This window comes from Taudactylus pleione, unplaced genomic scaffold (assembly GCF_031769625.1).
Source record: "Taudactylus pleione unplaced genomic scaffold, aTauple2 ptg000375l, whole genome shotgun sequence".
In the NCBI taxonomy this organism is placed as follows: Eukaryota; Metazoa; Chordata; class Amphibia; order Anura; family Myobatrachidae; genus Taudactylus; species Taudactylus pleione.
In genome coordinates, this window is record NW_028284776.1 from 2,204,533 (window position 1) to 2,221,845 (window position 17,313).

The window sequence follows — 17,313 nt, forward strand, 5'->3', positions numbered from 1 at the left end:
GCGTAAAGTTCGCAATGCGCGTGCGCAAACTAGCCGCTACGATCAGAAATTTCTCTCTCCTTGAACACAGCCAGGTCGGTAGTTTGAGTGACAGATTGAGGCGTTTGTGGGTGGTAACAGGGGAAGGTGCTTGAAAACGGGGGGAGTGGAGATCCGAAAGCAGGCGTGCCTAATTATGCGAACAGCGTTTTATGGGAGTGCATACGGTTTATGGGAGTGCATAATTAACAAAGTAGCGTCATGGCACATGTGACATGGGAGGTTTTTACACTGACATGATCGTAGAGCTTAAGAGAGGGTATGGTCACCCTTAAGCTCTACGACTAGTTCCGATGGTTCCCGATGGTCTCGATTAATCCTTATATGCCCGGAGATGACGTGCAATGCGTACGAGAAGGGGGCGTATTTTTTTGTCTTCCGGCCAGCTACCGATCCGAACTTAAGGACGCAACTTGCGAGGGAATCATTTGCATATCCAGCCCCTTTTCCCGTACGACTGTGCGGCCGACCGACTCTGAATGAGGTCCACTGTACCCAGCCACATCCAGATGAACCATTTTTTATTATTTTTTAACGGAGCCGCCTGCCGCTGCCAACACTTAAGCCCCGCCCCTCCCAGCATTTGGCTCCGCCCCTTTTAATAGACCCGCAAACCGCGCTTATCCGACTGCTGCCTCTGAAACCAGGATGTAGGTAGGTAGGTGTGTGTGTGTCTTGCATCTTCCTCCCCAGAGTCTGAGCACAATTTATATGGAACAGGTTTTATTATCTCAATGTCCCTTCCAAGTAATACACACACAGACAAGTACTGAACCTGGACAGTCTCCCCTGGACCCGCAAGTGTCACTGCCCCCAGGACTTGGGTCAGCCAGGGAGGGAGGGAGCTGCAGCCTGATGCTAGGTGCCAGCAGTTGCAGCAATGTTTTATTGATAGGGGCCCCCACACGTTTGTTACCCAGGGGCCCCCACATACCTTAATCCGGCCCTAAACATGATTAACCTTCAAAGAAACCATGGAGGAGTACAACAAGAGGAGACATTTCAATAAAACATGATGGTAGCAGTTACAGAGAGTGAAATGGAGAAATGAGAGTTTTTCCAGGTATGACTTTTTTTTAGCCTATTGAGCAAATTTAAGAATAGCTGGGAAAGTTTAAGTTATTTCTCTTAAATTAGTAAAAAAGTTAGGTGGTGGTAGGGGATTACCCCCCTTTGATCAGCTAAAGTCAAAGTGGTCCTCAGGTGTTAAAAAGGTTGCGCACCCCGGATGTAAGCCATTCACTATTTCTAAGGGATCTGCACTATTAATATGGCCATCATTTTATTCAGTGAGTTAATTATATTTTTCATTACAGTGTCCCTGTGCATTAAGCCATACTTGCCGGCCATAGTGTTAAGTCACACAGTAGTAGTGCCCCTTATTCACGTTATGTTGCACAGTATTAGTTCCCCACATACACATTATGCCACACAGTAGTAGTGCCCCTTATACACATTATGACACAGTAGTAGTGTCCCTTATATACATTATGACACACAGTAGTGCTCCTTATACACATTATGTCACACAGTAGTAGTGCTCCCTATACACATTATGCCACACAGTAGTAGCGTTCCTTATACACATTATGTCACACAATAGTAGTGCTCCTTATACACATTATGCCACATAGTAGTAGTGCTCCTTATACACATTATGCCACATAGTAGTGCTCCTTATATACATTATGCCACACAGTAGTAGTGCTCCTTATACACATTATGCCACACAGTAGTAGTGCTCCTTTTACACATTATGCTACACAGTAGTAGTTCTCCTTATACACATTATGCCACATAGTAGTAGTGCTCCTTATACACATTATGCCACATAGTAGTGCTCCTTATATACATTATGCCACACAGTAGTAGTGCTCCTTATACACACAATATACCACACAGTAGTAGTACTCCTTATACACATAATGCCAGACAGTAGTAGTGCTCCTTATACACATTATGCCACACAGTGGTAGTGTTCCTAATACACATTATGCCACACAGTAGTAGTGTTTCTTATACACATTATGCCAAACAGTAGTAGTGCTCTTTATACAAATTATGCCACACAGTAGTAGTGTTCCTTATACACATTATGCCACACAGTAGTAGTGTCCCTTAAACACATTTTGCCACACAGTAGCAGTGCCCCTTGTACACATTATGCCACATAGTAGTAGTGTTCCTTATACACATTATGCCACACAGTAGTAGTGTCCTTATACACATTATGCAACACAGTAGCAGTGCCCCTTATACACATTATGTCACACAGTAGTAGTGTCCCTTATACACATTATGCAACACAGTAGCAGTGCCCCTTATACAAATTATGCCACACAGTAGTAGTGTTCCTTATACAGATTATGCCACACAGTAGTACTGTCCCTTAAACACATTTTGCCACACAGTAGCAGTGCCCTTTGTACACATTATGCCACATAGTAGTAGTGTTCCTTATACACATTATGCCACACAGTAGTAGTGTCCCTTATACACATTATGCAACACAGTAGCAGTGCCCCTTATACACATTATGTGTCACAAAAGCAGAGCCCATTATTCACATTATATCGCACAGTAGTAGTGTCTCTTAGACACATTATGCCACACAGTAATAGAGCTCCTTATATACATTTTGAAAGAGTAGTAGTGCTCCTTATACACATAATGCCACAGTAGCAGCAGTGCCCCTTATACACATGCCAACTTATGTGACCTGGGCCTAATGCCCAGGGTCACTTACAGGAGCATTGACCTAATGCCCGGCTATCAGTGTCACAGGCCTAAGGCCTGATTACCCCCATGGGCCTAGTACTCGACAACCTGATAGTCTAGAAATGGGTTAATAAATAAAGATGACCCGAGCATCTTATTTCTTGACAGCAAACATTTTCTTTCTTGACTTATCCATCTTCCGGCCTCTTCCGTGGCTGCCAGAGCTATTCACAGCATGCCCCTCCAACGAACTCCCTCCACCGCTCGCAGTTGGCTTACCCCAGACACCCTTGATACGCCACTGGTTGCTGACCTCCTTGCAGCCTCCTACAGGAAGGGGCAGTCAGGTTGGCACATCAGGGGAGGGGGGTAGTGCTGGGAGTTTGATGCAGCATAGGTAGGCAGGGATGTAAATGCATGATCATTGCCTTGCTCCTACTATACAATGCTGAGATTACTGGCAACGGGTGGCTATGATGACACGATTCAGCACACATCGCATCATTGCTCACCTGCCGAACGCTACCCTACTTCCAGAGTAAACCCTGGGTAGTCTTGAATGCTCTTCCAGGTGGCTGGGAGCAACATGCAAGTATGCATTAAGCACTGTTAAATATAAGTATTAAAACAGGTCCACTTCAGTTCACTCCACAGAGGCTATACTGACTAAGGTGGTCAATGATTTCTCCTGGATCTCTCTGCTTCATTTCCCGACTGTCTAATCCTGGCAAGGTCTAAATGACAGACGTCAAAATCCCGACGCCTGTCATTTTACCTATGCCAGGAGCCCAACACCCGTCTTACCAATCGAAGGTAAGCGAGGGAGGAGGGTTAGAATTAGGATTCCCGGGGGGGACTTAGGGTTAGGCACCCCCCGGGAGTTTAGGGTTAGGCTAGGGGAAGGGAGGGTTAGGGTTAGGCATCCCCGGGGGGAGGTTAGGATTAGGCACCCCCCCGGGAGACTTAGGTTTAGGTGGCGGGGAAGAGGGGGTTAGGATTAGGCACTTAGAGGGGGGATTAGGGTTAGGCACTTTGGGGGCTGGTTAGGGTTAGGCACCCCTAAGGGAGGGTTAGGGTTAGGGGGGGAGAATAGGTTAGTGAATACTTACCTCTCGATGATCGGGATTTTCACTGCTGCTGGGATGCTGCTGTAGGGATTTGGACCTGAATACTGAATCCCACTACAATCCCTAGGTCTACAGACACTGTCATATCCTGGCTCTTATCTAATCCCTTCTCTGGAGTCCCCTCCTCTATGCTTCTGTATCAGTTGAAGTACCATAAAGCTCAGTCCTAAGTCCTCTGCTTTTCTCTACTTATGCCACCTCTCTAGGTAAAGTAATCAGCTCTTTTGGATTTCAGTATCAACTGATGATTACCCAAATTTACCTATCATCACCAGATCTCTTACCATCCATTTTGGCCAGAGTTATTGAATATCTTTCTGTCATTTCAGTTTGGATGTCGTCTTGCCAATAGTAGCGACCAATGCAATAAACTACCCCTCAAGCTTGCTGCCTAGGTGTGAACCTTAACTCTGAACTATCCTTAGCTCTCCACTTTCAATCTATATCCGATTCCAAATCATGTTACATACTTCTAAGAAACATATCAATGCAAAAACATCTCACACAAGACACTGCAAAAACTTAAATTCATGCACTCATTATCTCCCGCAATTATTATTGCAAGAGTCTTCCTACTGGTGATCCCCTTTCTTGCCTATAATCTATTTTGAATGCAGCTAGACTGATCTTACTCGCAAAACTTTCTTCTGCTGCTTCGCTCTGTCAGTCCTTATATTGGTTTCCTTCATTTTATAAAATTTAATATGAAATACTTCTACTTACACATACTGTAGGGCTTGTATAAATGTATAAGTACACGTTTCGGATCACTTCAAGGATCCTTCTTCAAGCAAAGGATCCTTGAAGTGATCCGAAATGCGTTGCAGAAAGGCGACTACTTGAAGATCAGGAGGGACGCATTTTGGGAACCCAACTACGCTTTTGGACCTAACACATTATCTGCGGTGGTGCCGAGCTATTGAGGCCCGGGACCCATTGCTTGATTAGCACTTGCCCACCGCAGCATCTTGTTTGGGTGAGAAGCTTTTTGTGGAACCCTTTTCTCCTCCATGTAACACTGTGTGTTTTTATGGACATTTTCTATTTTTTGTTTGTTGTGTATAATTATGAATAAATTGACATCATTTTAAATTGTGGGGTAATTTATTAATATATTCCGATTATTAAAAGGTGTATTTACAATCAGCGCTATCAAGGTACTTTTATACAAGTCTTTAATATGGAGTTGGTATTACTTCATTTTTTAGTACCATTGAAGCTGCAAGATTGTTTTTGTGCACCAAAGCATAACTCATTTTTATCTGACATACTGTAGGGCTATTAACCAAACTACACCAACAAACATCTCTTCACTTATCTCAAAGTATCTCCCAACCCGGCCTCTCCGCTCTGCACAAAATCTGCGTCTCTCATCCACACTCATTACACCTGCTCCCATTCATGATTACATGACTTTATTCTGGCTGTACACATTCTATAAAAATAGGGGTGTCTGCGCTGTGACTATTATAGCTGCTCAAATATATATACAAATAAAAGAGTTAAAAATGAAGCGCTTGGAAATGTGTTGCATAATAAACAAACAAAACATAAAAACATAATGTTTATAGTCTTCTTAGACTGGGTTTGGGAGTGGCGGTGTAGCGGTACTGCCCCGCATAATCCGCAAAGTGATAGTCCATTGTTCGGGCCTTATCTGTCCCTACTATACCTTCAGGATACCGGAGGACTCGTGGTCTTCTTTCCGCTGAGCGTGTACGTGTGGTGCTTTGATGTGACATCAGCTGCCAGACGCGATGTGGACTTAGTGGTGGGGTATATGCTTGTAGGGACAGATAGGGCCAGAACAACGGACTATCACTTTGCAGATCATGCGCGGCAGTACCACTACACCACCACTCCAAAACCCAGTCTAAGAAGACTATAAACATTATATGTTTTTATGTTGTTATGTTTTGTTTGTTATGCAACACATTTCCAAGTACTTAATTTTTAACTCTGTACACATTCTATGGCTCTCACCCACACAAATACTTTCTTCTATCCTCAAAACTTTCAAGTGTTCCATGAAAACCCATCTCTTCAGACAAGCTTATCAAATTCCAGAACCACTCACCTAACTTCCATGAGCTATTCTACCAAATTATCTCCCCCCTAACACAGTCCACACACAGTTTTACATATTTTCTCATTCTACACTCATACAACCCACTGAACTGACCTAGGCCAATATTGCTCTGTGACTGAAACATACAACCCAACAAGAACCTCTGCAATCTGATTGGGTCAATTGCAATATGTAGCACTTATCCTCATATATGAAATTTTTATTTGCCTATAGATTGTAAGCTTGCAAGCAGGGCCCTCTTACCTATTTGTCTGTCTGTTACCAGTCCTGTTTTATTACTGTTTGTTCCCAAATGTAAACCGCGATGGAATATGCTGAACTACCAATTCAACTGATAAATAATATATAATATACTGTACGTAAGCAGGTGGTTTGGAATAGTAACTGATCTAAATGTTGTCATTTACAGTTATAGGACCTAATTTACAATTAGGAGTAAAAACCTCTAGAATATGCAATTGTGTGACACAAATGTAAGAGTGTGGGCAGATGTGGAGCTGGATGGGGAGAGGGGTATGACCTAGGTCAGTTCTAAAACTCAGTGTAAAACTAAAGCGACCCAGTGTTTGTGTGCTGCATACAATAGCAAGCCGTATGTGCCCCGCATGCCTAAAACAAATAACATAATTGCATCTGCCCCCCCCCTGCATATTAACTGCATATGGACAAACTAAGGACATGGCCAGGACAGCACTGTTGAGTGGTTTACAAAAATACAAACAGCAACTGTGTTTACTTTTTTGGCTGTTAACTTCCCTTTTGCTACGTGATCTATACTATGAGCCATACAAAATCGGTATAAAATACAGACGGCTGAATAGCCGCTGGTTCTCATACTGATGCTGGAAGGCCAAAGATTTACAATGCCGACTGGGCATCATAATTAACCTAATCCTCCCCTCTCCCCCCTAACCCTAACCCTTCTTTAGTGGTGCCTAACCCTAACCTCCCCCCGATGGGGCCTAACCCTAACTGCCCCTTCCCGCACCCGAAACCTAACTGTCCTGGGGGGGTGCTTAACCCTAACCCCCCTCTTTGTAGCCTAACCCTCCCCGGGGGGTGCCTAACCCTAATTTCCCCCCGGGGGTGTATAAACCTAACCCCCCCCATCCCTGGGCTAAGTAAGTAGTATACTTATCCGGCTCTTGACGATCGGGATGGCGGGGTCGGGATGCCAACGCCAGTATCTGATCTTCGGGATATCGGCATTGGCATTATGGTGGACGGTAGGATTCCGCTGGGAATCTAACTACATCCCGAGCCACCCATGTTGCCAACATAAAGAAAAGAGCACTATATAGAGCGGTATATGTATGTATAGTGCACAATTACAAATTAAATCTTAGACCGGAGACACAATTAAACATGGCCTTGAATTGTTCTATACTTCGATTAACTAAAAAAAAGTTTGGAAGCAGCAAAGTGTACGCAGTAGATTCACAAAAAAGTTATAATTTCACACTTTCTAGATGAAAACATTACTGTGTGGCTATACTGGCCACATATGCAGATGTTCAAATATAGACCATTATTATTACCATTGTATTATGGCACCACTAAGTGTCCACGGGATGGGGATGGGATGCCAGCGCTCAGGATCCTGGCAGACAGACTAGTCTCAAAAGAGCTATAAACATACTGATGTTTTTTTCAGGTGCCTTTTAATCTTTTATAATCTTTTATCTTTCTTTTAGCGCTCAATTTATTTTTATTATTATATTTTGTATTACTATAAAAAAAAACAATTGATTACTTTTATTTATAATTATAATGCTTTTAATTATAATAATGATGAATGCTGATTTTATTGTATGCAGCTGACATATCACATGGTAATGCCACAATTCTTAACACTCATTTATTTTTATTTTTTTTTGTGGCAGAATTGCATTTCTCTGTAGTGAGGGATTGTAGTTAATAATTAACAGAATACTAAGCAGAACGACATACACTGTGTACTATTAGGCTACCAAGCAGCCTGTGGTAGGGAACATTGCAATACAGGTAAGGAAGTATTTAAATGAGCCATTACTCTCCTATTGGCCAGTCTATGATCAACCCCCTGACCTATGACCCCACAGTAAAATACACAGAGAGTTGCCAAGAGCTTTTGTACAATAAAAGATGAGGAGGATTATCTATAACCCAAAATGTTGGTTACCAAATGTGAAATTAGGGAATGCAATACTCAATGACTCCTTGTAGAAATAGAAGTCAGAAATACATAAAAATAGCAAATACAAAGCAGGAGATTGGTAAAACAAAAAACAATGTAATGCAAAAATTACAAGCGATGAGCCAGGTTGCCAGTGCCCGTCCACAGGAACGTGTTCTAGCTCCGAGATCCCAGCCCAAGGGCAAGAGTGGCAATTTATCATCTACAGTATTTCATAGTAGCCCAAGGGTTTTAGTAATCACTACTTAGTCAAACACTTCCCAAAGGTTCCAAATCTCAGATGGCAGGGCCGAAACTAGGATTTTGGTCACCAGGGGCAAGACAGTAATTTGGCGCCCACCCCCGCTCGTCATAAGATGGCCTTTTCTGACATAAATTTAATATCCATCTATCTATAAATATTTAAATATATAAATAATACATATATAAATATGGATATATATCTATATATGGATAGAGGGTCCAGGATAGAGGTGACAAGGCCAAGACAGAACAGACGGGACAGCAGAAAGGAGTAACAGGGACAGGAAAGAGGTGACAAGGCCAGGAGAGAGGGGATAAAGCCAGGGCCAAGGTGTCAGAACAGAGGTGATGGGACCAGGGCAGAGGTGACAGGACAAAGAGGGAAGGGTAGGACAGAGGTGAGAGGTCCAGGACAGGCGAGACAGCAACAGGACCAAGACAGGACAGTGCCAGGACTGAACCCCTCACCTTATTGGGCTCACTTGAAACATTCCCTTCCCTTAGTGAGCACACTTAACAATCATCCCTTTTTACTTGGCACACATAGCAACCCCTCATTTAGTTTGCCCTTACTAGGCAAACTTATCCCCTGGGTACACTCACCCCCACCATCTGGGCACACATAGCAACCCCTCTCTCAATGGCCACATTTAGCACCCCCCTCCCCTTCCATTGCTGGGTATACTTAGCCCCCCACCCTCTCCTCCATACTGGGCACTTAGAACCCCCCTCCACCTTCCTGGACAAACTTATAACCCCTCCACCCTTGCCAGGAGACTTACCTCCATTATCCTTTCTTTCCCGGCGCAGAGAGCCACCGGGTACACCTGTCCGCATCTTCTATGGAGTCCCGCTGTCTGGCTGCCTCCCGACTATCCAAACAGCCCCTCTGCAGTCACTGGCACTCCGGCTCCTGTCAAGGCCCTTCCAGCTAGGCTTCTCCTGCTTACAACGGAGGAGTGGTCACCGGTCAGGTGCAGCGCAGCAGAGGAGCGGGAAGCAAAGTAGAGGGGAGGAAGGAAGGGAGAGGGAAGTTAAAACAGCAGGGGGTGGGGCTGTGCGAAGAGCCTGTCAGGCAGGCTCAGCCGCACTTCTCTGCAGCAGGCTGCCGCTGCATGTAATACTGCTTGACAGGCGCAGCGGCAGCCTGCAGGATCCACTGAGTGGTTTGCGCCAGCACTGCGGGGATGTGTATAGCAAGTTTGGTGGTCACAGGGGTGACCGCTCATGCCGTCCGCCCCTGCACATAATTTCGGAACTGGACATCGGCACCTGAATAATCCGGCACGCGGTGCATGTGCACCTCCAGTCCCCTCCTAGTTGCGGCCCTGCAGATGGCCATCTCGGTACCGTAGTCGAGGTCAGCAAATCTGCGTTGGAAAATGCAGACTCTGGCCATGGCACTACCAGAAACGCAGCAGGAGGCAACTGGTGTCTGATGAAAATAGACTCCTCTTGCATGCTTGTGTGATCCGCAGCTGGGTCCTTAAACGCAGCAATGATGCTACCATATGTTAATGCAGCAGGAGACTGGTATCTGATGTAAATAGATGCCTCCTGCATACTTGTGTGATCCGCAGCTGTGTCCAGTTGCTGAAATCATGCTGGAATGCCAGTGATGTGTAGGTATATAACCCAATGCTATACAGATTGGAAGTTGCTGAAATCATGCTGGAATGCCAGTGATGTGTAGGTATATAACCCAATGCTATATAGATTGGAAGTTGCTGAAATCATGCTGGAATGCCAGTGATGTGTAGGTTTATAGCATACTTGCCTACTTTTAAAAACTAATATCAGGGAGATTATAGTCAGCAGTAGCATGTGCCATGCGAAGGGGTGTGTAATGCTCCGCCCAAAGGGCGTGTCTAGCTTCATCCACCATGTCACTATTGCCACTCAGGTTTTTTTTTTTAAAGTATATCTCACACACACACACACACATATTCCATGTATGCTTAAACGCTGTAAATTTATTTGAAATCAATAATAATATAGCTAACTTAGGAAAAACATCCGGAGACCTGATTTAAAAAAACAGAATTTGCAGCATGAATTATATTACATCAATATGTTACAAGAGCAGCCAGCAATTGTGAAATACAGGCTGTCATAGACTTAATAGGTCCCATGAATGGATATCATTATGTTTAGCATCTGCCTCCTATAGTGGGTACAAGCACCAGTGTAATGGGCAGGGCATTCCCTACTGCTATCAAGACTATGGGGGAGTTTAACTAAGCAAGCATGGCACCATATGAGCACGCCTACCTACATGAGAAGGAAGTCACAGTAAGTAACCCTGCTGCTGGATACATTAATAACCACCTCATGACACAGCACAATCAGCAAAAGTCACTCACCTCTCCTAGTAATGCTGTAGGGAGATTGGTCTTTCCGGAGAACCATGCACAGGCAGTGCGCTGGTGGTGGGCAGGCAGTGCGCTGGTGGACAGACCCGGCAGAGCCGCTGACTCATTGCTATGTACACAGAGCAACACTCATATGAGAGGCGGCAGCAGCACCCAGCGGGCGGGTCACTAGGAGCAGTGCGCACACACAGGAGGCGGCAGCAGCAGCAGCACCTTCAGAGTTAGTCATCACTAGTACTACACTGTTGCTGCTGCTGGTAGCGCTGAGAAGAGCGCATTAATGAAAGCAGCATGTTGATTGGCTGGAAGTTACTAGTACAGATTTGTATGCCTTGTTCTGATTGGTCGAGTAATCCGGGGGATTTTTTTTTACTTTCCGGGGCAGCGGGAGACTCTACAGGGAATCGGGAGTCTCCCGCAGGATGCGGGAGGGTAGGCAACTATGGTTTATAGCCCAATGCTATACAGATTGGAAGTTGCTGAAATCATGCTGGAATGCCAGTGATGTGTAGGTTTATAGCCCAATGCTATACAGATTGGAAGTTGCTGAAATCATGCTGGAATGCCAGTGATGTGTAGGTATATAACCCAATGCTATACAGACTGGCAGTTGCTGAAATCATGCTGGAATGCCAGTGATGTGTAGGTATATAACCCAATGCTATACAGACTGGAAGCTGCTGAAATCATGCTGGAATGCCAGTGATGTGTAGGTATATAAGTCACTGCTATACAGATTGGAAGTTGCTGAAATCATGCTGGAATGCCAGTGATGTGTAGGTATATAACCCACTGCTATACAGACTGGAAGTTGCTGAAATCATGCTGGAATGCCAGTGATGTGTAGGTATATAACCCGGAATGGGTATGATATACCGCTGGCCGCATGGCCGGCGGTTCGATTCCCGTCAGCGGCAGCCCAACAGGAGCAGAGATCGAAGCAGCGGAAACCCGACAGCGCTGGAAATCCCGATCGTGGATAAGTAAGTATAGACTAACCTAACCCCCCTAACCCTAACCCTCCTTAGGGGTGCCTAACCCTAACTACCCCCCCAAGTGCCTAACCCTAATCCCCCCTCTAAGTGCCTAACCCTAACCACCCCCTTCCCCGCTGCCTAAACCTAAGTCCCCCGGGGGGGTGCCTAACCCTAAATCCCCCCCGGGGGTGCCTAACCCTAACTCTCCCTCCCCCTAGCCTAACCCTAACCCTCCCGGGGGGGTGCCTAACCCTAAGTCCCCCCCGGGAGCCCTAAACCTAACCCTCCCCCCCGCGGCTGTCCGCTCGCGGCGCCCGGCATCACTACGATCGTGATGCCGGGCGCCGGTCTCCCGGCGTCGGGGAAATGCGGGCGTCTACATCTAGACGCCCGGCATTTCACCCATGCCGGGATAAGACAGTCGGGAAGCCGGCTGCCGGTATTTAGGCAGTCGGCTTCCCGATTGCTTCCCATATAACCCAATGCTATACAGACTGGAAGCTGCTGAAATCATGCTGGAATACCAGCGATATGTAGGTAAATAACCCAATGCTATACAGATTGGAAGTTGCTGAAATCATGCTGGAATGCCAGTGATGTGTAGGTATTTAACCCAATGCTATACAGATTGGAAGTTGCTGAAATCATGCTGGAATGCCAGTGATGTGTAGGTAAATAACCCAATGCTATACAAATTGGAAGTTGCTGAAGTCATGCTGGAATGCCAGTGATGTGTAGGTAAATAACCCAATGCTATACAGATAGGAAGCTGCTGAAATCATGCTGGAATGCCAGTGATGTGTAGGTAAATAACCCAATGCTATACAGATAGGAAGCTGCTGAAATCATGCTGGAATGCCAGTGATGTGTAGGTATATAACCCACTGCTATACAGACTGGAAGTTGCTGAAATCATGCTGGAATGCCAGTGATGTGTAGGTATATAACCCGGAATGGGTATGATATACCGCTGGCCGCATGGCCGGCGGTTCGATTCCCGTCAGCGGCAGCCCAACAGGAGCAGAGATCGAAGCAGCGGAAACCCGACAGCGCTGGAAATCCCGATCGTGGATAAGTAAGTATAGACTAACCTAACCCCCCTAACCCTAACCCTCCTTAGGGGTGCCTAACCCTAACTACCCCCCCAAGTGCCTAACCCTAATCCCCCCTCTAAGTGCCTAACCCTAACCACCCCCTTCCCCGCTGCCTAAACCTAAGTCCCCCGGGGGGGTGCCTAACCCTAAATCCCCCCCGGGGGTGCCTAACCCTAACTCTCCCTCCCCCTAGCCTAACCCTAACCCTCCCGGGGGGGTGCCTAACCCTAAGTCCCCCCCGGGAGCCCTAAACCTAACCCTCCCCCCCGCGGCTGTCCGCTCGCGGCGCCCGGCATCACTACGATCGTGATGCCGGGCGCCGGTCTCCCGGCGTCGGGGAAATGCGGGCGTCTACATCTAGACGCCCGGCATTTCACCCATGCCGGGATAAGACAGTCGGGAAGCCGGCTGCCGGTATTTAGGCAGTCGGCTTCCCGATTGCTTCCCATATAACCCAATGCTATACAGACTGGAAGCTGCTGAAATCATGCTGGAATACCAGCGATATGTAGGTAAATAACCCAATGCTATACAGATTGGAAGTTGCTGAAATCATGCTGGAATGCCAGTGATGTGTAGGTATTTAACCCAATGCTATACAGATTGGAAGTTGCTGAAATCATGCTGGAATGCCAGTGATGTGTAGGTAAATAACCCAATGCTATACAAATTGGAAGTTGCTGAAGTCATGCTGGAATGCCAGTGATGTGTAGGTAAATAACCCAATGCTATACAGATAGGAAGCTGCTGAAATCATGCTGGAATGCCAGTGATGTGTAGGTAAATAACCCAATGCTATACAGATAGGAAGCTGCTGAAATCATGCTGGAATGCCAGTGATGTGTAGGTATATAACCCAATGCTATACAAATTGGAAGTTGCTGAAGTCATGCTGGAATGCCAGTGATGTGTAGGTATATAACCCAATGCAACACAGATTGGAAGTTGCTGAAACATGCTAAAATGCCAGTGATGTGTAGGTATATAACCCAATGCTATACAGATTGGAAGTTACTGAACCATGCTGGAATGCCAGTGATGTGTAGGTATATAACCCAATGCTATACAGATTGGAAGTTGCTGAAATCATGCTGGAATGCTAGTGATGTGTAGGTACATAACCCAATCCAATACAAATTGGAAGTTGCTGAAGTCATGCTGGAATGCCAGTGATGTGTAGGTATATAACCCAATGCTATACAGATTGGAAGTTGCTGAAATCATGCTGGAATGCCAGTGATGTGTAGGTTTATAGCCCAATGCTATACAGATTGGAAGTTGCTGAAATCATGCTGGAATGCCAGTGATGTGTAGGTATATAACCCAATGCTATACAGATCCGAAGTTGCTGAAATCATGCTGGAATGCCAGTGATGTGTAGGTTTATAGCCCAATGCTATACAGATTGGAAGTTGCTGAAATCATGCTGGAATGCCAGTGATGTGTAGGTATATAACCCAATGCTATACAAATTGGAAGTTGCTGAAGTCATGCTGGAATGCCAGTGATGTGTAGGTATATAACCCAATGCTATACAAATTGGAAGTTGCTGAAATCATGCTGGAATGCCAGTGATGTGTAGGTAAATAACCCAATGCTATACAAATTGGAAGCTGCTGAAATCATGCTGGAATGCCAGTGATGTGTAGGTTTATAGCCCAATGCTATACAGATTGGAAGATGCTGAAGTCATGCTGGAATGCCAGTGATGTGTAGGTATGTAACCCAGTTCAACACAGATTGGAAGTTGCTGAAATCATGCTAAAATGCCAGTGATGTGTAGGTATATAACCCAATGCTATACAGATTGGAAGTTGCTGAAATCATGCTGGAATGCCAGTGATGTGTAGGTATATAACCCAATGCTATACAAATTGGAAGTTGCTGAAGTCATGCTGGAATGCCAGTGATGTGTAGGTATATAACCCAATGCTATACAGATTGGAAGTTGCTGAAATCATGCTGGAATGCCAGTGATGTGTAGGTATATAACCTAGGGGTGTGCACCGGCCACTTTTCGTGTTTTGTGTTTTGGTTTTGGATCTGGATCTTTCTTCGTGTTTTGGATCTGGATTGGTTTTGCCAAAACCACCCTTCCGTGTTTTGGGTTCTGGGTTTTGTGTTTTGGATCTGTATTTTTTTTTTAAAAAGCATAAAAACAGCTAAAATCACAGAATTTGTAGGTTTTTCTGCTCCTATGCTATTATTACCCTCAATAACCTTAATTTCCACTCATTTCCAGTCTATTCTGAACACCTCACACCTCACAATAGTGTTTTTATGTCCAAAACGTTGCACCGAGGTAGCTGGATGACTATGCTAAGCGACATGAGTGGGCGGCACAAACACGTGACCCATCTAGGCGTGAAACTGCAGTGGCAGACAGGATGGCAGTTTGAAAAACTAGGCCCCAAACTGTACATAATGCAAAGAAAAAAAAGAGGTGCAAGATGGAATTGTCCTTGGGCCCTCCCACCCACCCTTATGTTGTATAAACAGGACATGCACACTTTAACAAACCAATCATTTCAGCGCCAGGGTCTGCCACACAACTGTGGCTGAAATGATTGGTTCGTTTGGGCCCCCACAAAACAAGCTGGCAATTAATGTGTCCCTGCACAAACTGGCTCTATGGAGGCAAGATGTCATCCTCATCCTCCTCATCCACCGATTCCTCACCCTCTTCAGTGTGTACATCCTCATCCTCACAAAGTATTAACTCGTCCCCACTTGAATCCACCACCACAGGTCCCTCTGTACCTTCTGGAGGCTGGTCTCCCTGGAAGAGCTGATAATTCATTTTGATGAACATCATCTTCTCCACATTCTGTGGAAGCAACCTCCTACGCCTTTCGCTGACAAGGTTCCCGGCTGCACTAAACACTCTTTCGGAGTACACACTGGAGGGGGGGCAACTCAGGTAAAATAGAGCCAGTTTGTACAGGGGCCTCCAAATTGCCTCTTTTTCCTGCCAGTACAGGTATGGACTGTCTGCCATGCCTACTTGGATGCTGTCACCGATGTAATCCTCCACCATTCTGTCAATGGTGACAGTATCATATGCAGTGACAGTAGACATGTCAGAAATTGTTGCCAGGTCCTTCAGTCCGGACCAGATGTCCAAACTTGGTCCTGCCTGCCCTGCATCACCGCCAGCGGGTTGCTTAGGATACCTAAGTTTTTTCCTGGCAGCCCCAGTTGCAGGAGAAAATGAAGAAGGAGCCGTTGACGTGTCACGTTCCGCTTCAGCTGACAGTGTGTTCACCAGCAGGTCTTTGCACCTCTGCAGGCTTGTGTCGGCCGGAAAGAGAGACACCACATAGGCTTTAAACCTAGGATCGAGCACGGTGGCCAAAACGTAGTGGTCTGATTTCAACAGATTGACCACCCTGGAATCCTGGCAAAGCGAATGAAGGGCTTCATCCACAAGTCCCACATGCCGAGCGGAATCGCTCCGTCTTAGCTCCTCCTTCACTTTCTCCAGCTGCTTCTGCAAAAGCCTGATGAGGGGAATGACCTGACTCAAGCTGGCAGTGTCTGAACTGACTTCACGTGTGGCAAGTTCGAAGGGCTGGAGAACCTTGCACAACACGGAAATCATTCTCCACTGCGCTTGAGTCAGGTGCATACCCCCTCCTTTGCCTATGTCATAGGTGGATGTATAGGCTTGTATGGCCTTTTGCTGCTCCTCCATCCTCTGAAGCATATAGAGGGTTGAGTTCCACCGCGTCACAACCTCTTGCTTCAGGTGATGGCGGGGCAGGTTCAAGAGTGTTTGCTGGCGCTCCAGTCTTCGGCACGCAGTCGCTGAATGGCGAAAGTGGCCAGAAATTTTTCGGGCCACCCAAAGCGTCTCCTGCACGCCCCTGTCGCTTTTCAGAAAATTCTGCACCACCAAGTTTATTGTGTGAGCAAAACATGGGACGTGCTGGAATTTGCCCAGATGTAATGCCCGCACAATATTGGTGGCGTTGTCAGATATCACAAATCCCCAGGAGAGTCTAAGTGGGGTAAGCCACTGGGCGATGATTTCCCTCAGTTTCTCTAAGAGGTTGTCGGCGGTGTGCCTCTTACTGAAACCGGTGATACACAGCGTAGCCTGCCTTGTAACGAGCTGGCATTTCTGAGATGCTGCTACTGGTGACGCTGCTGCTGTTGCTGCGTAAGGTGATACATCTACCCAGTGGGCTGTCACAGTCATATAGTCCTTAGTCTGCCCTGTTCCACTTGTCCACATGTCCGTGGTTAAGTGGACATTGTGTACAACGGCATTTTTCAGGACACTGAGGACACTTTTTCTGACGTTTCTGTACAGTCTCGGTATCGCCTGCCTAGTGAAGTGGAATCTAGACGGGATTTGGAACCGGGGACACACTACCTCCATCAATTGTCTAAATCCCACTGCACTAATGGCGGATACCGGACGCACGTCTAACACCAACATAGCAGTCAAGGCCTCAGTTATACGTTTTGCTTCA